This window comes from Armigeres subalbatus, unplaced genomic scaffold (genome assembly GCF_024139115.2).
Source record: "Armigeres subalbatus isolate Guangzhou_Male unplaced genomic scaffold, GZ_Asu_2 Contig1411, whole genome shotgun sequence".
NCBI classification, from domain to species: Eukaryota; Metazoa; Arthropoda; class Insecta; order Diptera; family Culicidae; genus Armigeres; species Armigeres subalbatus.
The window spans coordinates 83250-108472 of NW_026942190.1; the positions used below are offsets into that span (position 1 = coordinate 83250).

At 38.2% G+C, this 25223-nt stretch overlaps 1 protein-coding gene across 2 annotated transcripts in view; it reads left to right on the top strand.

Annotated features, from left to right (window-relative positions):
* The first annotated feature begins 3444 nt into the window (after positions 1–3444).
* Positions 3445–25223, top strand: part of LOC134202793 (RNA-binding protein fusilli-like) — a 301692-nt gene continuing 279913 nt past the window's right edge. For both annotated transcript variants that reach the window (XM_062677787.1, XM_062677789.1), the window contains exon 1: positions 3445–4571. The gene's annotated coding sequence lies outside the window, so the exon portion shown is untranslated. The remainder of the gene's footprint in view (positions 4572–25223) is intronic.

The window sequence follows — 25223 nt, forward strand, 5'->3', positions numbered from 1 at the left end:
TCAAACAAATGATTCAGTTCTTTTGCACACAAATCTTCAATGTTTCTTAGCTTCAACCATAAAACCCTCATAGGCTATTCAGACTACGAGCTTTATCACATGACAAAAATACTTAATACTTCATAAACCATAAGTAAAATAGGTGCACCTTCCGTAGCATTTCCACCTGTGTACAGCATCGTCTTTTCCTAAGACTCAAACCACACGCACCGAGGGAAATTTTACCTGTTACCAAAAGTGACAAACGAGTTTTCTGCAGACAAGAGACAGCAGATTTATTAACCTTTGATCAAAATCCATCTCTTTCCAGCCGATACCGGGTTAGTAGTGTTGGTAAGAATCCAGGTGAGCTTGACTCGCTTGCGTGTTGTTTATAATCGCACCTTTTCCGTCGACTGGCATGTGTATACAATTGAACGCTGCCCATGTGGTGGTGCCCATGTTTTTATTGAATCGGTTCCGCCGTGTCATCGTCGTCTATGCCGTATACCAACAGCTCCGTTCAGGTGAGAAGTGTATTCGAAGTGGAATTGACGCAAGCACAAATTGCCATAAGGTGGTTTTTGTTCGTTCGACCTCAACAACATTACTTCTGGCATGTTTGTGTGGCGGATACACTCTAGGGTGCGTATTAACGCTGACTTGGGTTCAAAGTAACTTTTTCAAGATCTTTCAAGTATTAAAATCAATTACAATATGTCTATCTATCACATATGAGTCAAAGATCTTGTCCTTTAGACTGGAATGATTATAATTTATACTTTAAGATCTTTTATAATTTTATAAGATATCACGTGGTACCCACGTTTTTCTTCAACTCTTCCATAATAATTCACTTGAATAATTCACCTTGAAATGTTGATGACTTTTTTGTCCATTATTAAAAAATACAGTCGCCTCTCCACATCTAGATATTGAAGGTCAAGGGACCATCGAGATAAAGAGAGATCGATGAACGGAAGGAAAATTTAAACGAAAGGGTACTAGATCGAAAAAAGCTCGTTGCTATGAAAAACGACAACAAAACAGACTGATATCATCTCTTGTTTTTGATTTGTTTGTTACTGTCCAAGGCTGGTCTCGTAGCCTTGAAATTTGAATATATCGACATAGGGAGAGATAATCTTGAACAAAATATGACCAGAACACATCGAGATAGGGTATGGATATGGGTATCCAGTTAGCTTTGTGAGCAAAGGCGTAAGATTGCCAATCCGGAGATGGTGAATTTGATTCTCGGTCCGATGTATGATTTTTTCGGTTGGGAATCATTCTCGACTTCTTGGGCATAGTGTATCCATTGTACTTGCCACACGAGATACATTCGCATGCAATGGCGGGGATAGAAAAGCTTTTAATTAATAATTTAGAAAATGCTAATAGAACACTAAGTTCGAAAGCATGCCAAGTTCCATAATGCGACCCGGCCAATTTTCAATAGGAAACAATGGACCAGGAATGAAAACTTGTTGCGAACAACTCAGTTGATGATAAGCGCCTAACAATGAGTGATTTTTTGCGCACATACATACACACAGACAGTTGATTGGTATATAAAAGTTGGCCGGAAGGTGGTCCTTCAAAAAATCATTTTTGAAGTGAGTATACAAACAGGTTTTTTTCACGTATTTTTAATTCATTTATTTCTCGGGTCACATTTACAGCTTTTTAAGGACGAACAAATTTCCGCAATCCAATGTTGTTCCACCTTGCTATTTCAAGGGAAACGCTTTCAATATTGAAACTACGAGCAGCTATAATCTTTTTATTTTACCCTTGCTGCGACGCAGCAAAGCCAAAGTAAAAAGATGACAGTTATTCGTTTCTTCTTTGTTGAGATTGGTGCCTCTGACAATGCGAGGTAAAATTTATTTGGATTTTGAACAGTTCCACCTTATATACCGCCTGAATTTTCATTGTTTTGTGTGGATCTTTTCATGGGGTAATTGTTTCATTGACGCTAAAGGTCTCCATTGCTCAAAACACTTGAAAAAAAAAACTGGGTGTATGGCCTTTTCGTTATACCTTGATGTAAGAGAAACACAAAAATATAAATACATTAAACATTTATTTAACAGTACGATGTATTGAAGGGGTTAGGGGTCCAGTTAGCCTTGCGTGCAAAGGCGTGGGATTGCCAATCCGGAGAGTTCGATTCTCTGGCCGGTCCAGGATGTTTTCAGGTGGAAAACATCCTTGACTCCCTGGGCATGGTGTATCCATTGTACTTGCCGCACAAAATACATATTCATACATTGGTGGGCATAGAAAGCTTTCAATTGATAACTGTGGAAATGCTAATAGAACACTAAGTTGAAAAGCCGGTCAAGAATGTACCCAAGAAGTTCGGATAAGAAGGGCTATTTTGGCTTAATCAGCTCTCATTTTAAGTAATTTTTTGTATGGTGGGAACGTAAAAGTGAACTTTAAAGTTCCGTTAAGGATCCTTGGAACTTGATGTGAACCATAGTGAACCAATCAGTTCGGTTAAGAGTAAATTTAAGTAAAATCTGAACTTCTGATTGCTTGGGTAGAGCCATAAAAGAAGAAGATGAAGAAGAAGATGTAGTGAATTATCAAACCACCAAACAACCATAAGATATTTGTGGTTAACGGGTCACCTATTTCGGGGATGATTGGCGTATGACCATCGTACTTTCAAAGAGACTGGTGTCATTTTTCACGCGGTAAGTTTTTGGTTATTTCAGGTCTTTGGATTCATCAAAACATTGAGGTAACCACAAGAAAAATCCACATAAAAATCGAAGAAAAATCAGGTATATTTCAAAAGTAGTAGGAATTGAGGTAGAACGAAAAGTTCATAAAATCTAATCGCGTAAAAAACGACCCCAGTGTATTATGCGAAATAGAGGGTTGGAGGTCGTTTGTGATGAGAATTTTACATAAAGTCCACGCCACGTGTTTGTGAATAGACCTACGTCAGCAAAAATCGATTTTTGTTCCCTATAAAAAAACGGAAATGTGTTTCAAAAATTGAGATATCTGGTTTATCACAACTCGTTTCAATCAGTGCACGTATGGCAATCATTATTGCGTAGATAATGTACATTACTCTTGACATGATTCGAATAGCCTCGATTCGCGTCGTCGTAAATCATGCCTGTTCGCTAATCGTCCAATGATATCTAAGGAAATAGCGACATTTGTTTCTCATAATAAATTTGATTCTGCCCTGCCCAGAATTGCACACCACATGCACACCACAAAACCATTTCAGAATTCTGATTGCAAATTGAACATTTCGGACCCGGACCCGAAATGAAACTCCTTTACGACTGCGCGTTGTTCATTCGATTCCTGCCCCACCCTAATACCTGTGCAGGTTACCTGTTGATGTTGATGAGCGCTTACCGCACCAGCACACAGCACCGCGAGCGGTTGTCCAATCCACCGAAATATACCTACATAGAGTCGATACCAGCTAGCCGACGTCGTCAGTCTTGTGCCTGTTTCGTAGCGATTCTGATGCGCTTCCTTTTGTGTCCTGCCTTTCGCCATCATCAGTGCCCAAACTCAAACTTGACCGGAGGAGAGGTGGTGTTTTGTGTGTTGTTTCTTCATTTGCGAATTCGCTTTGCGAGTTTACAAAACTTTTCACGGACTGTTGCATTTGCATTATTTGGTTGTGCGTAAATAGGAGTATCGGCGCGTGTTCAATAGGCTGCTATTGCCGTTTTGAAGTGAATTTCTATCAAAATCAATCGCAGTGGGCCATCACCACGCAAGTGCCAACCAGCCAGCAGCAGCCGTAGAGTGACTTGCGCACCTTAGTAGGCAGGTATAGGAGAAACGCGGTTAGCCTGCGAGAGAGTGAGTAGGACGGAGACAATCGACGAATGCCATTAGGTGCCCCGATTAGGGAATTTAGTGAAATTCCAGTGCGCCTAAGCGGTCCAAGTGCGTATGGATTTAGCTGTGAGTCGATTCGATTGAGGAAAAGCTAAGCAGGTGAAATAGGTACTTAACTAATCGTTAAGTAGTTTTCAAAGTTGAACTTAAGTTGCTTGAACACTGACGGTGCCTGTGCGAGTGAGACCAACGAGCTACACGGTGATGATTACGCTGATGGTGAGACGGGTTTGAGCAATTTTTTTTATTCCTGCGCTGTTTTTGGAAATTGGAAAATCAAGTTTGCGCGAAGGAGACGACATACTCTGGGAAGGCTAGGGGGAAGTGATCACGTTCCGTTATATTTTGATGTGATGTTGCTGTGAGCTGCTGGGACCTGGAAGAAGTTGCTCCTGGACGTAAGGAAGACGAAGAAAACGTGTTGTGACGATAATTTAGTTGGATGCGAAATATTTTCGGCAGAAAAGGTGAAAGAATAATTTCATGCGCGACGAAGGACGTTTACGAGTGAGAACATTGAAGTGAAGCGACACATACGCGTTCGGTTGAATAATTTACCCGGATGCAAACCGTGAGTGGTGCATAAAGTCCCGAAAATCCGGTTCTGGTGGCTGTTCGCGACAGGTTCGCCGTAACAGCTAAAGCAAACACCGTCAAGACGACTCAGTGCAGCGAATAGGTTACCGTCACATCGTTACAAGGTAGGTGACCAGTTTCAGTTGAAATATTTTGGTATCTTGAATGTGTTTATCATTATTTTATGCTTTTGTTCGCATCGCTGCGTGCGGAATTGAGTGATGAGTGCAAACATGTAGATAACAGAAGTGCACTGGCGGATTCCGAATTTGTTGAAATGGTCTTCGGCCGACAGTTAGTGAGAGAGGTTCAGTGACCTTTTCTGTGCTTTGTGTTTTCGCATACAATGCAATGTTATGTGAATAATTCGTACCACTTTTGGGGAAAAAAGAATGTGCTCATAAATTGCTGTAAACAAATAATGTACAAAGTTTTGAGAAAGTTTTCATATACAGATTTATAGTATGTATAAATTAACCAAAATAAATCAATGCCATGGGTTATTTAGCATCTATGTACTCCCAGCGCCCTTGGCAAATCCTTTTATCGAGCGCTCCTTCTTTATTAAGGAGAATAAAATGTGTAAATTATCCATTTAGAGAATAATTGAAATCCTTACCCAAAAGATTAAAAGGTTTACTGGTTTTGGTTTAGGTGCTGCATTCATTTATTTTATTAGTTCACATCTAAACAAATAACACTGAATTAACAATTTGGCGCTATAATACTCGGCTCGAGGCTACACGCCACCAACAACGGTTATGCCTTACACTCGCCAAGCCGTTTTGTTTATGATCCGCTCTTTTTTACCATCAGGATCTGAAGTAAATGCCATCTTCGATGGGTTGCTGTCCGACATTCTTAAAATATACCCTGGGCATCGTATCCTTCCAGGTTTATGTTATGATAAGCAGGGCATGTGTTCTTTCAAATAATGGATAAGGACAAGCCTCCCGGAATCCAAAACTAATTTCACTCGTGTTTTCAAGGGTATCCCACTCGATACGCAAGCAACGCACAACTGTAATTTTTATTACCTTACGCATGCTGCGACGCAGCAAAGCCGAATTAATAAAAATGACAGTTATGCTTTGCTTCCGTATTGAATGCGGAGTGAAATTAGTTTTGAATTCCGGGAGGCTTGTCCTTAATATACAAAGATGGATACTAGACCTGTTCACCATTTTTTCAAAGTATTCCAGATTCAAAGTGCCACCATTCTATTTTAATGAGTATCTTAAATGGAGTCCTCTGACCAATTTTCAGTTAAATCCATGGAAATTTAGAGGTGCATCAAACGAGATGTGTGACTTTTTCATAGAAATGTCTTTTGAATAGTCAATTTTACTCCACATAATAGAAGCATTAGTCGTTAATAGCTTCTTTAGACTATTAACAGGGTGCCCATCCAGTCGGGAAAACCAGGAAAAGCGAGAAAAAACCGGGAATTGTACCCGACCGGGAAACCAAACGAGAAAAATGCGGGAAATCATAAAACCAATCGGGAAATTGAACTATCGACCAAATCATAAACATTCATTATCGAAGTTATGGAATTTTTTCTCTTGTTATGTCTTTAAAAACTGTCATTTGAAAATAATATGTCTGGCAATAGTGTGAGTTACTCAAAAAAAAATTATAAAAATTAAAATTATAAAACAAAGATTCCCAAAGTGGTGGGTCACGACCCCCAGTCTGTGTAAATCTTTGGGGAGCTACATACATATAGTATGAAAAGTATAGGATTTTTTAATCATCGTGAGTATTTTATGGTTTCTGAAGTTGTTCCTGGCTTATCACGATTCACTATATGTACTATGTTAATTATATTTGAAATCTATTCTCTTTAATCGATTTCCGCATTGCATTTCTAAAAGTTTCATAGTGATAGCTAAAAATGAAGTATGAATAGTCCTCCTGGCCTGTAATGTCAAACATATTTTTGACGGACATCTTATTGTGTCTGTGGATTCATTGAAAACAAGAACTTTTTTTTTTGCAAAATAACCGAAATTTAAGTCTTGATCGCTATTTGTAAATCATGTCGATGTTTTATGATTTGATTAGGTGGATTAAATTGCTCTAACATTTACTTTATTTTCTTTGAGATGTTTGTAGTCAACTTTTGAACGCTCGATGCACTTCTTATACCACAAGTGAATCACACCATAAATTGAAAGATCTTCATCCTGGGCCTGAACCAGCAACGGAAATTTCCTGAGAAAATTTCTCGCGCAACTCGAAGAGCAAGGCATTCTCAAGAGTTTCTAATGGAACTTAATGCTAAATATCTTCGAAAGTGTCAAATTATGATGAATAATTTCAGATGATTTTTTTTTATGAAAACCTATTTCTAAGAAGAATAAGAAGGACTCATGAGAAGGCTGTGGGTAAACTTGAACAGCTTTCGAACTTTTTTTTAATATTTTTGTGCAACAAAAAATGAGAGTTCTGGAAGATTTTTTTCTAATTTTAATATATTTGAGAATTTTGTATAATCCATTTATCCAATTTGTATCATACAAAATAAATAATTACCTCCATAAATTTGACAATTCAAATATGTATTGCAATATTGGATGAAAATTTTCAAACTTAAAATGTGATGGAAAATCGGCATGAATAAACAATCTTGAAAACGAAATTCTAAGAATTTAAAATTTTAACGCATCATAGGTGAGATCGATTTAAGAAAGTGTTTTTGAGCAGTGAAAACGAAAATTTCGCTCTTAGAGGGTTAAAGAACATCATCAATAAAATTCTGAGCCATTCCAAGGGATCCGAGTTATTTTTACAAGATTATTTGAGATTAATCCTGTCTTGAGGAACTGAGAGGAAAATCAAAGCCTGAGTTCTAAGAAGAAATTGTGCTTCTGCTTTTTTTGTTCTATAAGAAATTTCTTGAATTAATTTGTCTTTATTCAAGAGACTTGCAGCCCTACACACTTAAATCTAGAAGTTTAGCTCGGTAATATTTTTTACCGATTTAACCCGGTAACAATTAGTTTTAACCGAGGAATCAGTAAATTTCCGTGAATTTACTGATTTCTGTTAAAAATTATACCGATGTCTCAGCAATACAAAACCGATTACAGGATATCGGTAAAATAAATAACCGAGCTACCCTGTTCATCAAGTGACTGCTGTAATGGTCAAAAACAAATACTGATTGCTCAGTAATTTTTTTTTGCTGAGCTTCCGGTTACAATTTTACCGAGTACAGTTTCCGACATACATAGGTGACGCTGGATGCCATATTTGAAAATTTTCTATGGACTGCGTTGTGTGGAAAAAGTTACTCCAAGTGAAAATTCAGTTAAGAGCAGGTTCATCAACCATTTCCGGGACACAAGCATCTACCGAAGCATAGATTTGTCATAAACATCTTCCATGGAGATCATCGTATACATGCTGACAATCAGCAGCTTTTTGAGAAAGACAATCCAGATGGACGGCAGATTGGATGGCAGTGTAATTTCCGATTAAGATTTCGTCTTTGCGGATGTGGACATACATGCAAACGAAACAAATGTGGCGTTAAAGGATCAAATGGAGTAATGGTGGCCGCTGACGAAATTGTCCGAGAAGTTACTGTTCTAGGTAAGTTTAAACAAACCGGCGGCTTTCGAAATAAATCCAAAACTTGAATTTTGTTTTTTTTAGGAAATTGTCGGAATGTCATCTCCAGCCTGAAATCGGGAATGGTTGTACAGGTGTTTTGATTTAGAACAAAAATTTTACAAAACTTTAATACTACAACAGTAAACCAAATAAAAACAATCAAAATGTCTCCGCCTATTTTATTTCGATTATTGATTCCATTTTACTCGGTAATTTTCATTACTGAAGTCCGTATTCTTTTAACAAATACACCAGTACTTTTTTACCGAGTGCTCAGTATTCGTTACAGAACACCTCGGTAAAATTTGACATTTTGTCAGCGAGAAAGCAGAACCGAGAACTCGGTAAATACTCAAACTTTTTACTGAGCTGACTGCCGAGAGCTCAGCTGTTGAGAAATCGGTAATTTGATTACCGAGCCCGTTGAATAAAATCAAGTGTGTAGACTGGCTCATCTTTGGAAATTCTCTTTTTTAGAACTAGAATCCACAAGAAATTATTGTGCTTCGATTCCGCATGTGTCAAAACTGGGGTTGATTCATACTGAACGGGTCTTCCTAGTCCTTCCTATAATAAAACAAACATAAAAGCTAGCTGATTTTTCTTGTTTAGATCCGCTAATATGATATTTTAGTATCAGTTCCTTCAACCGGGAAAAAACTGTAAATCTGAAAATGGATTTTGAATGGACACCCTGCTATTATCTACCACTTTGTCATTGATACTAAGATGTTTAGAGTGCATATCCCACGACTTTTTAGAAGGTTTAGCTGAAAAATTTGCCTAAAAACCTAAAAAAAAAGTAGGTGCTTCTGGGGGTAGTACACTCAACCAGTGGATGGCAGATTTTAATACAGTTCTGCATAAGAACCTTACAGAAACTGTATAATAATTTGGCATATACAGTTTTGGCAGATTTTAATACAATTATTGTATTGAAATCTGACAGATTTGTATTATTTTAATACAATATTTGTATAAAAAGCTCACAGAATTGTATATGTATAAGATTTTATACAATAATTGTCAGATTTATTTTCTGGGTGTATACATTTTCAATATGTGCGCAATTCAATTTTTATATTCATTTCCCCGTGTATCCGTGTCGACATTCCGTCAATCCCGCTTCTTTGAAATAACAGGGGGACCAAATAAGGACTGCATCGAAAATAAGTTATCTCCTTTCAAAGTGATACTAGGCTAGATCTAGATGTACCAGTCGTGGCTATAGCACCAGTTGTCGCACTAGTGCTTTATATGTGAAATGGCCAATCAAATCACCGCAAACCAAGTTCATATCGATAAAGCATATTCATATGATACGATAAAACCTTTGATCTCCTCCAAAACAAGCAAAACATAATTGTAAAAATTGGGTTTGCTTAATTTTTGACGTCCGTTGCACCAGTTGTCGCACTAGTGATCCCTATTTGGCCATAAGAAAACAATGGGATTTGTCAAATAAGGAAACAAAATTAAGAATAGTGCCACAACTGGTGTATGCGTTCCTATTATGGATTAATCAATTTTGATGATTATAACAAATTGTATTGTGGTTCTAAGGAGCAGGAAGTAAAACCTTTCGCTTGATATATAAAGTCCACCCACAAGCCTTTTACTTGTTTTTAAAAAAATAGTTGTTCTTTTGTATGGCGACAATTGGTACACCCACCCTACTCAAAATCTCATGAAGGTATTGGTTTATTTTATCCTGCATTCAATGCATTCATATGACAAGTTTTAGATCAGAATTATTTTGTTTGTTGGACATTTGTTGTTGCTTATGTATCGCAAATTAAAAGTGATATTGAAATTCGGGTTTTGGACACATGGCTCCGTAAAAAGGCCATCGAGATGGATAATTTGATCAAACGTTTCGCTATCCGCCAAGCAAAGGTAGAAATTCATGACCAACAAGCTTGGGGATTACTACACGTTCGCTAACCCGTCTGAAAAAGAAAGAAAATCAAAATCAAGTGACCGGAATATGGACCAGGAAGTTATCAATTTTATAAAACAAAGCAATTTTAACCGAACATATATTGCCAGGCAAATTACAATAAATTTTTAAAATTCATCCAATTTCATTCGAAAACAATATTGTGGATAACTTATATTCCCGACCCAGCTCCACTTCCGTTCCCGAATTTTAATTGACTGAGCTGGGGCCCGTGACCATTGAATATTTACCCTGAAATTTGATTATTTACATCAAAAGCGTTAAAATTCTGTCTATTTTGAGGCGTCCGAAAGAATTCGTGGGGGAATTTATGAAGGCATTCCTTACTTTGAACACTAATCCATACACTTTTCTCGATAGCTAGCCCGGTGATCAATACATCATGAGTGAAACTCTCTCAAAAGATGAAAAAGAAAGAATTGCTCAAAAGGATAGCAAACCAAAATTTCGAATAAATTTCTGAATAGATTCCCGAAGTAATTTCGAGAGTGGTCATCGAGCAAGCAAGCTCAGTGCGTGTTTTGGTCTTCGCGAAAATAATAAAATATCTATTTGGTGTTCGGTGGCTCATGCGCATGTATGGCGCTTTGCTCCGGTTGAAACAGGCGTGATTTGTTTTAGTCGTCGCGAAGTAGTTAAGATATCGAATCAGTCTTCGGGATAATACATCAGACACGCGTTGCTTTTCCGTTTTTGTATCATCATGAATATGGCGTCGTTCAAAAGTAATGATTAGTCGCTTACTCTAACTAATTTTCCTCCCCTTATCCTAATTGACTGTTAGGACGTGGCCGACATCGTTATTGGACTTGAATTAAAGAAACTCCGAAGTATGTATAGTGAGGATAGCTTTCTAGTCCCGAGAAAACTTTTGAATTGATGAGCTGTGCATATTCGTTGTTTTTCGGTCAATCACGACTAGCAACTTCAATGTGTACAGTCAATCAAGCTAAGTTAAGCTAAGCTGAGATTCCCGCAGTAATTTCGAAAGCAATGTCCATGTAAATTTTAGAGGAATTTGCAAAGAAATTCCTGAAGGAATTTCCTAAGGCTCAAAGGAATTTCTGAAAGAGTTGCTGAAAGAAAATCTCTAGGAATGTTCGAACGAATTTTTGAAGGAGTTACTGAAGGAATTTGCAAATAAATGCCTGGGTTAATTTCCTCTAATAATTCCAGAAACAATCTCCAAAGAAATTGAGTAATTCTCGCTGAGACCGGGTCACTATTTGGACGAGGTACTTAAAAATTCCTAAATTTATGTTCATTCGAAAGCTTTTGGCGAGGATTAAGGATCCGGGTTTAATTCTTCAGAAAGATAGACCCATCGATAGTTATACACGAAATCACGTTTATGGACCCCTCGAATTTTGTCAATTTTTGACTCACCAAAACTGTTATAACTCCAACATTTCTGAACCGATCTTAGAGATCAGCATATCGTTGGAAAGAGGAAGAATGTATCCTCGATTTGCAATAATAAAGCCATATTGAATCTGGCCGCCATCTTGGATTTCTTTTTGAAAACTATTTTTCCGCCAGGTTGGCAACCACCAATTTTGAATAATAATACATCGATGGAAAGCTTAGCTTATATTGTGCATTGTGTCCAAAAATCTCAGGTGTATGTTTTTTTTCTATCGAAAGTTATGTACGATTTACCAATACCAAAATTATTGAAAAATTCAATATAATAACTTGAATACGGCTCCGTTGTTTTAAAACTTTTGAGCCCTATAAAATACTGTTGTAGATATGCTTTTCATTTTTGAAACATATTTTGCTTAGAATAGTAACCCGTAACGCTGGGTAGACACCTTTACATGGTGTGTTACGGGGTAAGATTTACCAAGGTTACATTGGCAGCTACAGGCAAATCCTGACCCAACGAATACCTTCCTAATTATCCAACTCCGTGGTATTTATGAGGGTGTCGCTAAGTCGGTGGCCTCTCGTTAAGTAAGTACCACGTCAACACTTCCTTCCTCTCCCTAGTTAATACGGTGAAGATGGGCGTGGCCAGGAGTAGTAATCCTCATGGTTTTGTTATTTTTGTTTAAGACTGGAATCAAGCAAAGTAAAACATGAGTAACACTAGTGTCCAATCTACGAATTACACCTTAACAATGCTTATGCTAATGCATATTTGGCTTAGAATGGTGTATGAAATCAAGGAACTGACGTCGTAGTATCATATTAACCATAAAAATAATGTTCGTTGGTCAGATGGGCCTTCAAAAAGTAATTTGGTAATAAAAATTAAAAATTAAAATAATAAAATAAATAATAAATAATTTGCCAACTGCTGAGAAAAAAACACAAACATTAGAAACAATTTATTCTCAAATATTTTGTTTTCTCGATTATTCTAATTTCAAGAGTCCAGTGGCGTTTCCCTAACCTCAATCTACCTGTGCACTGGATTTTAATTTAAGGATTTTGTGTGCGAAAATGCATAGAATCACTATAGAATTTGATTAGCCTAAACTACTCTGATAATTCTATTTTCCGTTTGAGCTGTAAAAATATCAAAATTTTCATTTTTAGTGTCAGTGCACAGGTAAAAAGTGAGGTTACGCGACGCCACTGAGAAAATCTGCAAAACTTAGCACTATGAGAAAGTTTGAAATATTTTAAAAACCAAGTGTGTTTATAATTAATGGAACAGTATATATGTATTCGGATTACGTAAACCCCAACGCCGAAGTGGGTTTGTCAGTGGTTTGGATCCACTTATGCACAGAGTAGAGTCAATATAATTATAATTCGCAATCAAAGGCGGGAAGGTCGAGGAAAAATTCAACTCATCGATTCGATTTTTATTTGAAGAAAAAAATAAAAATTCGCTACGATCACTGAAAGTCATTAAGGGCAATCTGCTTCAATCAATTGTTTTTTAAGGGGTCCTTTTGGAATTTATCAAATCGAGTGGTAATGGATGTAATCCACTTAGAAAAGCGAAATAATTTCAAACCAATGAATTCGAGAGTTGGAACTTGGAAGTTAAAATTAATTTTGTGACTTCCAAAATTTAAATAATAATACATTTCAAAGTTTTATTTATTTATTTATTTATTTATTTACTTGGATATCTTCATTTGACTATATCTTTCTCTATGAAGTACTCTGGTAGGGAAAAGCCCAAAAATTGGCATAAAAACCCTGCATCTTTTTTTTAGCTCACAGTATTACAAATAGAACACATTAAAATAATAAACATTAGTCTAGTAATTAAATAAAACACATTCAAGGTACTCCAATCGCTTAAAACTAACACATAATTTTCAATTATTATTCACGGATTGGTTGCTTAATCGGCGTCCGAAATCAGCTGCATTGACATCAAAGTCGTAGCGGTCGAAGAATAGATTAAAAGTCGACATCATGAATCTTATCGGCTCAAATTGTCCATAGCGACTGTTCCTTGCACTCAATTGAAAGAACTGACGACGTCTTAGTGATCGCTCTGGCACATATATATTCAATTTGTTGAGCAACGTAGGGGCATCAATATTATTCGTAAGGATCTTTGCGATGAAAACGGCTTGCATATTTGACCTTCTCTTCTCTAGTCTTTCGATACCCAAAAGAGTGCATCGGTGTTCGTCGTACGGTGGGAGGTTCGTAACGTCTCTCCAGGGAATTTCCGTTGAATTGCTTCAAAACGGTCAATCCAAATTCTGTTGTAAGGGCACCAGACAAGCACTGCTGACTCCAGTATAGAGCGTACGAGAGCACAATAGAGGGATTTCAAACACAGCGGGTCACGAAACCCATCAGCAAGCCTCAGGATAAAACCAAGCTGTCTATTTGCGCGAGCTATCACATCTTCGTAATGAGGGCGGAACGATAGTTCAGAATCCAACAAAACTCCGAGATCTTTAACTATGTTGAGGCGTTCCAAAGTATGTCCGACCAAAGAATAATTGAATAGAATCGGCTGTCTTTTCCTGGTATACGATATTGTACTACATTTGGCCACACAAAGTTCTAGAAGGTTTCGCTTGCTCCATTCTTCAAATAAGGTCAACAGATTCTGTAGCTCCAGACAAAATCCAATGTTTTTGACGACGGAATAAATTTTCATATCATCAGCGTAGAAGATGCGTTTTCCTCTAGGCACTACAAGAGCAGCATCGTTGTTCAACAGGGAAAATAAGAGAGGACCCAAATTACTCCCTTGTGGAACACCTGACGTGATTGCGATAGTCCTGGAATGCGCTGCACCTAGCCTTACTTTCATTGATCTTTCCGTCAAGTACGATTCAAACCAATTGATGAGTCCAATTCTCCGAGTTTCTGCAGTTTACGCAGAAGTATCCTATGATCAACGCGATCGAAGCCGGACTTAAAATCCGTATATACCGTGCGGGACCGAAATCCGTACAGAACCAAAATCCGTCCACCTCAGGAGATATCAATAAATTAAAGGGGGCTAAAGGTAATTAATGTAGAAATAATAAATCTTATCCTGTTCAGAGACTTGGCAGTAAGCTTTTAGGGCATAGAATTGGAAAAAAAAGCTTTGAAATTAAAACAACAAAAATTAAAAATAAATCTCTACCCACCAAACGCGGAGTTTGTGCCGCCATTTTGTTTTCGGGTAGAGCATAATTGCACCAAAAGTGACTGTGTTTTAATTGCTAATTGCGAATCATTACACAAGATAAGCGGAATTCAAATTGAAGGGATCCCTTCTCAAGGTGCGCATCTAACTATTTACAGTGGTAGGTTGCTCAATCAGACTGTTTCAATTTAAAAATTTAGTTAAAAAATAGCTGTACGGATTTTGATCGTTTGATTCGAAATCCGTCCACGGTGGACGGATTTCGAGTCAGGAGTAGTTGATTTAATTCATTATTTTATAATGTTTTTCGTGGTTTTTAATGAGTAAATGTGAAACACTCCACAAGTAGAAGCCTTCGTGCTCCTGTGTCAATGACAAACGTTTTATTGACATTAGATTCCTATTTTCTGATGACTTTTTCATATACTAAGGTGCCTAAGTGTACGGATTTCGATGCCCCACGGTACAGCATCCACTTGAAATCCTGTTATAATATTCTCCTCCCTGATTTTACCTCAGAACAAACAAGAGAGCAAAAGAATAATATCGTATTTATATGAGATACTAGTGGACCCGGCAGACGTTGTCCTGCATAGTAGGCGAAAATATGCGTTTTCAAATGCCCATGCAAAGGTTCCCATACACAACCAAGTTTTAGTTTTTCACAATTTTCTTAGCTTTACACTTTATTTTCACATGGGAGAATACCTCATAAACCCGTCGGAAATGATAACGAACGTATTTGTTGAAGGAATTGAGAAAATCCATCCAGCCGTTTTCGAGTTAAGCGGATACGAACACAGGCCATTTCATTTTTATTATATACATAGAAGAAGATAGAAGATATACCCTTTCAAATGGAATTCTCGATGGTATACTTTCGATACCAGCTTGCTAAAATAGACAAAATCTCATAACAAATTGAGTTTCATTGCATTCTGAGATTATAATAAGAATATAATTTTCTTGGCAAAAATGGTGTTGTTTTTGCAAATCGACTTTTTTCTGCGTCGGACACAATTCACGTTTTTTCAATAATTTCATTACATGTCCAAAAAGTTTTATTAAAATCTGAGACGCTGCTGTCAACATTTGACCAAGTTGCTGCGAAATGCGTCGGCATTAACTTGCCTGGTGTCTGGTTTAAAAATCGAACCAAAAATCCAATCAAACGTATACGAACACGATGACATACTCTACTAATGGTGTGATGTTCTGCGCAGATTTCAGCAACTTTCGTGTTATACATAGACACTATTATATTTGTTTATATTTTTCCTATCTCAATCGACTTCCTCCATTTTCCTCTACCTAATAATGCCATTAATATTTGTTTCTGTCTACTACTGTTGGATTCAACTCAACCGTCCGTAGTCGAAAAATTCGTTCCATCAACATGCGAAACAGGTGGACCCTATACCTGTGCTCTGCAGAAAAAAAATCGTTTTGCCAAATTTTGTTCGACGGCGGCGTCACGCTTTGACCTACTTTTATTGTCATAAAGCGTGAGAATAGAGTCACACACCAAATAATAAAAAAAATACCTGTTAAGATTTGTGTTGTTTGCAGGAAAACGAAAGCTTTAATTATTGATTAACATAATATGTCAGTAAGTTATGCATCTGAAATTCAAACCTTAGATAGTTTTCAAAAGGATACTCAACTTTTCGCAAAGGAATGCTATTTTCTGTCAATATTATAATCAAAGCGGGACAGACAGGACATTAATTTTGGAAGTTATGGCTGAAACCCAATTTTTTAAATGCATATATTATACTTCTGAGCGTGTTTGGCACTTACGACTATTGTCTGAGTCGAACAGTGCTTCGGAGGGTTACATCGATCAAAGATCTTGGAATCGTACTCGACAGTAAATTTCGGTTTACTGAGCATTACTCAGTTACCATCGCTAAAGCCAACGCAATGCTCGGATACTTACGGCGTAACATAGCACTGTGCTTTGGTTCGTAGCATACTCGAGTATGGAGTACAAAATTGGGTTCTGTATCACTCCGTTCATATAAACCACATCAAGAGAATAGAGGTGTGCTTCATCAACTACGTTTAGTGCCGTTCACCATAGAATGATCCAGCCAACCTTGCTCCATACCAAAATAGTTGTGCTATGATTGACTTGCAACCATTCGCCGTCGAATCATGCTTCTGGGGACGTTATTTTTTGACGTCATGACGTGCAACATCGACTGTTGTTACATCCTGGAATATGTTCGATTTAATCCATTAGATTTATGCTTCAGGCCATTCAATAAACCGTCTAAGACGAGTTTATTAATTTTGGTCCTAATTTATTATGTTAAAGCCTATTTTTCGTCATTGTAAAAGTTAGCGTGTGCAATACGTTCGAAAACTTAATTTTTTCAGCATTCATAGTATTAACCGTACCCGTTGGAAAAAATATCAAATAAACACCGCAGGCATATAACACCGCTTGGGTAGATTAATCACCATTTTTTTCATCGTTCGTCATATCTTGAATCAAAAGAATGAAACTCGTCATGCAAATTTTCTTAATTTGCATACACTTTGATGGTTAATATCTTCATAAAGTATGATTTTGCATAACCTCATATAAGCTGTTTTAGAAGTCGGTGCAAAAGAGATCATTGTATGGAGTATCAAAAAGTAGCTTACCGATTGGACCGATTCAGAAAATTGATAAATGATATTAAGGAATCTTCGGTTTGTGAAATAAGGCTTCCCGAACCAGGTCCGTCCATATTGCGTGGCTCAGATGTTTGTTCACTTGCCATACACGGAGAAACTCAATTTACCCATTAATGGGTACTTTTATATTCTATCTCTTTCTGCCTGCAGATAAATTTAACCATTTTTTGAAGTTCGGCGGCATAACTCATTAATGGGTTATACCGCCGAACTTAAAAAAATGGATAAATTTTTCAGCAGGGAGAAAGAGATAGCACAAAAAGTACCTAAAGTAAATGAAAATCTCCGTGTAAACAATAAAAGTTGGGTTTCGATTTAATTGATTTATTTACATCCGGCCCTTGACTTGCATTACCTTCGAACTATCGCTTCCATTATTTGGTTTTATTACTAGGCTAATAGCGCAGAAATTCCACAAGATATGTCCAGTTTCGAATCCGAAATCAACCCAAGTTTTGTGAACAAATAGTTAATTTTTCGACTGAGAAATTTGTACTGGTCTTCTGCCTTTTCTTCAGTCTGAAAAATATTCAAACGGGTTCTCATTTGCATTGTTCAACTTTTCGGCCCGTTTATTGAGTCTTTTTCAAGGGAAAAGCTGTCCACCGTTCTTCGCACACTCAGTCATCTGCGAACAGAGACAGAATGCCATATTCTGGAGCTTCTGGCATGTTGGAGATGAACAGGTTAAACAGCAGGGCGATGATGCCATGCGCATCGGAACTCGCTTCACTGATTGAGACCCGGAATGTCCTCGTCGACAGATAGTTGGTGATGATTTTCACCAAGTAGCTGGGTAGATTGTAGCGTTGTAGTTTGTGCACCAGGCCATTATTCCAAACATTGTAGAGTGCCTTATCGACATCCAGTAGGGCCATTGTGAAGGTTTTAGGAACGAACTTGTCCCGTATTCCCGTATGAGAACGTTGGTGTACGATTGACAGCGTCGGAAACCAAATTGTTCCTCAAGCAAGATGTTATGATTTTCAGCAGACTCGAGTAGCCGGCGGTGAATCGCCTTTTTGAACAGTTTGGATAACCCTGAGAGAAGGCTGATGGGACGATAACTTTTGGGTAAGGAAGGTTCCTTTCCACGCTCCCGGATGGGGATACCTTTGGCTGACTTCCAAGACGATGGGAAGTAGCCAAGATGGAGACACTGATTAAATATCAGCAAAATGTGCTTGATAAACCAAGCACGCATGTGTTTAAGTTCGAGATTCAGGGTGTTGTCGAAGCCTAGGGCCTTCATGTTTTTGATGATTTGATATAGGCCGTCAATTCGCCAGCTGAGATCTCCAACTCCTCCGAGAAGTCGTTGGGAGTCAAATGGATGATGTTATCAGGATTGTTAACGGCTGCTTCGTGTGGCCTGACGATGGTCTGTCCAAGATTGTGCGACCTGACGAAGTGGCGACCTATTTCGGATACCTTCTCTGCAGGATCAAGCGATCCGTAGATCCATTGTTGTCTAATGGGATCAAAGGTGGAATGTTCCAAGTCTTGGATTTGGTATAACGGTCGTTTGGCATAATGGTCATTTGGCATAATAATTGTGAAATCACCAACTTCGGAACTAATGCTCAATTCTTTATAATTATTGTCGCTTTTGCATTAAAGGAGAGATGTTGTGTCTTACCATCTTTTTTGCCGGGCAGATGACAAGGGAGGATATGATTCCATCTTTCAATTCAGGTATTTGCACGCTTTAAGGCACGGAAAGGTATAATTCCTGCTTTCGAGGGATGCATTTGTCTGACAGAAAGCACAAGAAGATGTGGTTGTTTCGTTTGATTCAGGCATTTGTTCGGTCTTAGGCAACTGGAGACATGAACCCTTCTTTCAACGGATCCGTTTGCCCGGCAGAAGGCAAGAGAGGATATGACTCCTTCTTCCGATTTAGTCTTTGCTTGGTTTAAGGCAAGGGAGTAAGTGATCTCTTCTTTGAGAGATCCATTTGCCCGGTAGAAGGCAGGTGAGGATATGATGCCATCTTTCAATTCAGACATTTACTCGGTTTAGGGCAAGGGGTGATATGATTCTTTCTTTCATGGATGCATTTTGCCAGATGGCAAGAGAGTTTATGATGCCTTCTTTCAATTTAGGCATTTGCTTAGTTTAAGCCAAGGGGAGATATGATCTCTTCTTTTTTATTGTCTTCCTAAGCAATGGAGGGGGAATCTGCTCAACAGACATCCTGGGTTGTCCAGGAAGTGCGGGGTTAGGAACCACCTCCGACAGCAAACGAGGGAGGCAGGACTACATCCCCGACCCGCTGGCTGCACGACTGGTATCAAGAATGATGATGCCGCGTGCACCCCAAATTGACCTCTCTGCGATAGGGTCTGTTCGCCAACACACAGAGGGACTTGCCGACGCGGTGCCTACGCCTACCCCAGCCTTGACGAGGACCCCTTTCCGTCCTCGGGCTCGGAACCCGCCCGGTTGACCGACGCCGCGAAAGCGATATGATATGATTTCTTCTGGAGGAATGCATTTGCCCAGTAGAAGGCAAGAGAGGATATGATTCCTTCTTTTAGTTCAGGTATTTGCTCAGATTAAGGAAAGGGTTGATGTGATCCCTTCTTTCGAAGAGTGTATTTGTTCGGATATTTATAAAGTAGAATATGAAGCATATGGTGCCGATGGTGAATAAGATCGACATATAGAAGTAATGTCTTCATTAGAGTGATTCAAATTTTGACTTTTTTACCCCCCGATGCTTAAACGATTGCATTTGCCATTTTAATAATCTTCCTAAATTTTTAGCAATTTTGGATGTAATTTGACTGTGCACACATCATTTGAAGTTTGCATGGAAATTGCTGTGAAAACTGACCCTTATGTGGAAGACCATTCCGTGAGGTGGCCCATGCACTATTAAAATATAATCAACACATTGCCTACACAGAATACTTCTCAAGCTGAAAGGCAGTTGTTGTTGCGAAGCGATTTCTCGTTTGGAAGCAAAGTTATGAAGAAAACAAATATGCGCATTATTGATATTGATGTTATTCTTTTACTGTTAAATTGAATTTCCCACGATTCAGTATTTTCTTATTAACTTTTCTTGTGAGCATCAAATCGTTTCGCAACAAAGACGGCTTGTTTCCTTGTAAAATTTCCCATGTTGCCTATGTATTTATATGTTCTTAGAGCTTGAAGGGAAGCGTTGGGGGGACGGTTTTCCATGAAAGTTACTGTTTTCATAGCAATTTTCATACAAACTTCAAACCACGCGTGCTGAATCAATTTACATTCAAATTAGCTAAAAATTTAGGTGGGTTAATAAAAAGGCAAATGCAATCGTTTAAGCTTCGGGGGGCAAAAAAGTCAAAATTTGAATCACTCTAGTCTTCATGTATGAGCGAATGAGATTCCTTTTCAAAAAAATATTTTTTAACACGCATGAGCGAATAGGATTCCTTTACGTAATAAAATCGGGGTCTTCAGTAATTTTGCGGGCAAAGGCGTAGGATTGCCAATCCGGAGATAGCGAGTTCGATTCTCGGTCTCGTTCCGGAAAAGTTTCCAACCCGAAAATATCATATTCCGGGTTGGAAACTTTTTCGACACCCTGGGCATGGTGTATTCGTTGTACTTCCCACACAAGATACATATCCGTGCAATAGTGTATAGGAGGAAAGACGGCTTTGGTAGGTTTTGTTCTATTATTGGCAGGGGTTTTTTTTTATGACTGACTAGGCTCAAATTTGGCCTAAACATTCTTTGCATATCAAAGAATATTGTGGCCAAATTTCATAAAATTTGGTCGACAAAAACCCCACTGCCAATAATAGAACAAAACCTGCCAAAGCCGTCTTTCCCCCTATGTAAAAGCGTTTAATTAGATGCTCCTTTCTGCCCTGGAAGATCTTGGTCAACCGATTGGAACGTGCCTCAAGCGCAGACAACCCAGTACGTTGGTACTGCCTGCGAGTGACATTTCGCAGACGAATCAAATCTTTGGTGTATCAATATATCAATGGTTAGGGTGTTGCTTACCTGTCCGCCGTTGGTTCATGTTGTTCCCGGGCCATCGAGATCGCCTCTTGCATTGAACTCAGCTGCTGGTGCCAAGATTGCTGATGCCGTTTAATCAAGAAACCCACTTCCGCCACCACCAGATAGTGATCCGAGCTGAACTCCTGGTAGACAACTGACTGCGAGATGTGGTCGTCCATGTTTGTTATGTTGGATGTTGATGTCGATTGCACTCTGAACCGACTCAGCCAAGTGAAAGAATCCGGGCTTAGGTTCGTGTAATGGCCTTCCTCCATGTCGTTGCTACAGATGGTGCCGTTTTGATTGCTGCGACTTGGCTTTATGTTGACCTGACTTGTCCCAGACTTTATATTTGACATTCAGGTCATCGGCAATGATATATTGGTCTTGCCTCCGTGTTAGCTTGACGATGTCCCTCCGTAGGGCGGCCCGATAAACAATCTCCGGCTTTGGCTGGAGTTTGGAAGTACGCCGCGATGAGCGTAATTGTGCTGACAGAAGTAGTAACTTCGACACCGATGGCCTCATGACACTGGAAGTAGACAGTAGATGCTTTTGCGAAGAGCGATGGTCACACTACCTCTCCTGGTCGAACGGTCGAGTCATATGATGCGATAGTGCGGGATGTTGACGTTCACCTGTGTTTTAAGGTGCGTTTCGGTAAAGAACGCCAAGACCTATTCCTTTTTACCTATTTCCTTCTCTTCCACGAAATCCTTTAGCTCGATTGTTTTGATCTTGAGCGAGTAAACATTGCAGTTGATCTATAGCAGCCGTAAATTATCAAAAGTTTCCATAGACATTGTCCAACGTGAAAATTGGTTACTTTGAATACAATCTTATTCCGTACAAAAATGCCAATGAAGGCGCGTGAAATCTAAAGTTTGGAGTCCTAAACGATTCATGTAATCCGTTTTGTACTTTTAGTCATAATAAAATGAGAGACATATTATTTGAGGTCTCAAATAGCAAACAAATCCTGGATTTGCAGAAGAGAAGAAATCAGATACATCAAAGGTAACAAAAAAAATTCTGAGATATTGAAAATAATGTTCGGAATATGAGTCGCGGAAGTGAGTTAAAACAGTACCACTGTACCACCTCTTACGTTATTTGTAAATTTATGTTAAAAAGTTGATTTGACCCTTGTTTTTAATTTTTGCCATGGCTTATTGCCATGCCATGAAATAAAAGAAGTTGGCCGTGTATATCACTCGGGGAGCGTAGAACCCTTCTTAACTTATTAAGTATGGCTTATTGTTCTGAACCCAACCAAACTGGTCCTTTCATACAAAATTCATATGATGTAGTTTCGTGGTATTTCATGGCGTCAGAGGTAAACAATATGGTAAAAGATCAAACACTCTTAAAGAATAAAACCTACCGAAGTCGTCGTTTGTGAAACGAAAAATCAAATGTTTCAAACGTCGACATCTCTGTGTTTCACACAAAGCGAGAACCAGTTCAACCAGTGAATATTAAAAAAAAATCCCCGCCACTAATCAGAAGGAAGAGCCATCACAACATCAGAAGCAGGTTGGTTTTCGGATTAACAATTAATTCGCAACCCATTGCCAAAACTAATCCCCGCAGCTGATGGCTGGTTGCCGTGGGTCGTCTCGTCACCGCGAACGTTGAAATGCCACTTTCATCGACGTCAGCGCGGCCTGGGACAAGAATTTCGCTTTCTGCTCAGCCATCAGTGATTGGGAAATCGACGAAAACTATGGTCCACGCCAGTGCTAAAATGGAATTTCTTCGGCCGTGCGCGCTCGTGCGCACAGTTGGAATTCCGTGACGCATTTGATAGTTTATTATGTATGAAGGTGGATGGAGGTTATGAGTGGTTGATTTGGTTGGCATTGGATTGGCTCCCAATGTGAATCGTATTCGTCAACAACCCTCGGTTGAGCTATCCTAAAACAAGAAATAGGTATATTTTTTAGTTTCTTAAACTGATTTACCATATTTAACATATTATACATAGAATTCATGAATGAGATTGGTCCAGGATAGGCATAAATTGCAATACTGTTGATTTTGAGGTTTGACCTTTTCTAGGCGTGATGCGTTTAGTTAGTCTAAATAATCTTCCGTTGAACCGGTTTTGATTTTTTTGATCATCTCATACGTACTTGCGTCACAAGCGACTTCGTTATTTTTCAGATTGATTATTATTAATATTTATTCAAACTGAGGCCAGAGTGGCATGTGTCGCACATTAAAGGTTTCTCCATTCTACTCGGTCCATAGCTGCACGTCGTCAACCACGCTTAACTCTTTTGACAGTTCGCATATCCTCTTCCACCAGAAAGATTCAAATTCTCTTCCTCTTGACCGTTTTTCTATAATGTACTTCGCCTTCAAGACATTGACGACAAGTTCAATTCGCTTGCCTTTCCTTTTCAGTCTAATATAAGCTTCCTTAACCTTAATAACGTTATGTGTCATAATATCAATGTTTTAGGCAAAGTCTAATAGCTGGATGCACCTTGTGGAAATCGTTCCACTCGTGTCAATCCCTGTGTTTCATATTACCTCCATCCAACGCGAAGGACTATCATCTCCATCACCTCGCAGTAACCCTCTGCGCGTTTCAAGGGCTCGAGAGCCTCCCTGAAACTCGAACTACGCACATAACCCGCCTTGAACATAACCCGACGCCTTGAACAAGTCGTGGTACAGTTGCTCCATTTCTTCGATATCGATCTTTCTGATAGCGTTTTTTATTCTGCAAAATTGAGTTTTGTCTGTGCTGCGCTTGTTCGTAGCGTGAATCGTTCGCCCACTTCCGATGATGCAGCAATTTCGCCCATGCTGTAATCTTCTCCTCCACCAAATATTGATTCCAGATTTATCATTCTATTTTTATCATAGCTATTCATCGCAATAATGGATGATCGTAATCAAATTCAACAGTGATCGAACAGGTCGAATGCAACATGATGCAAGTCAATCTGTTAACCATATGAACAGTTGGAAATCATTATTATGAATTCGTTGTTGTTAAGGTCGTAATAGGTATGCATCTGTCAGATTGTCCATCCAGTCGGGAAAAGCGAAAACATTCATCACCATTGTTGTGAATTTATTTTTTTGTTATGTCTTGAGCAACTATCATTAGGAAATAAATTGTTTGGCAATAATCTGAGTAACTCAGAAATGATTTTTTCAACATTCGGTAAAAATGATACAATAGGATTAATTAAAATATTTAAAATTTAAAAATGTGTTCAAAATATAGAATTATTTGAGACGTCGTGAGTATTTGAAGTTGTTACATACTTATCTCGATTCACTACACCCAAAAAACAAATCTGACAATTATTGCATAAAATCTGGGCATATACAATTCTGTAAGATTTTTATACAAATATTGTATTAAAATAATACAAATCTGTATTATTTTAAAACAATATTTGTATAAAAAGCTTACAGAATTGTATATGCCCAATTATTATACAGTTTCTGTAAGGTTCTTATGCAGAACTGTATTCAAATCTGCCATCTCCTGGTTGGGTGACTATGTTGGTTATATTTGAAGTCTATTCTTCTCAATTGATTTCTGCATTGCATTTCTAATAGTCTCAGAATTATGAGCCTCTGCCTTTTTCATAAAATTTGTTGAATTATTATAAAAGTGAAAAAAAAAAAAATTCAAAAATAAAGCTTTTTGTTCACGAATCAGACTTAAACTAATGGCTATAGTTTATGAGTACGAACAGTTTTCCTCCTAACATGTAAGTTCAACATTATTTTTGACGGACATCTCATTATGTTGGTGAATTTATCAAAAATAGGAACTTTTTTTAAATTACCGAAACTTAAGTTTTGAACCGTTTACTAAGCTATGGATGTATTGTTTGCATATCATGTCGATGTTTTATGATATGATTAGGGGGATTATATTGTGAAAACATGAATTTTTTTTCCTTTGAGCTG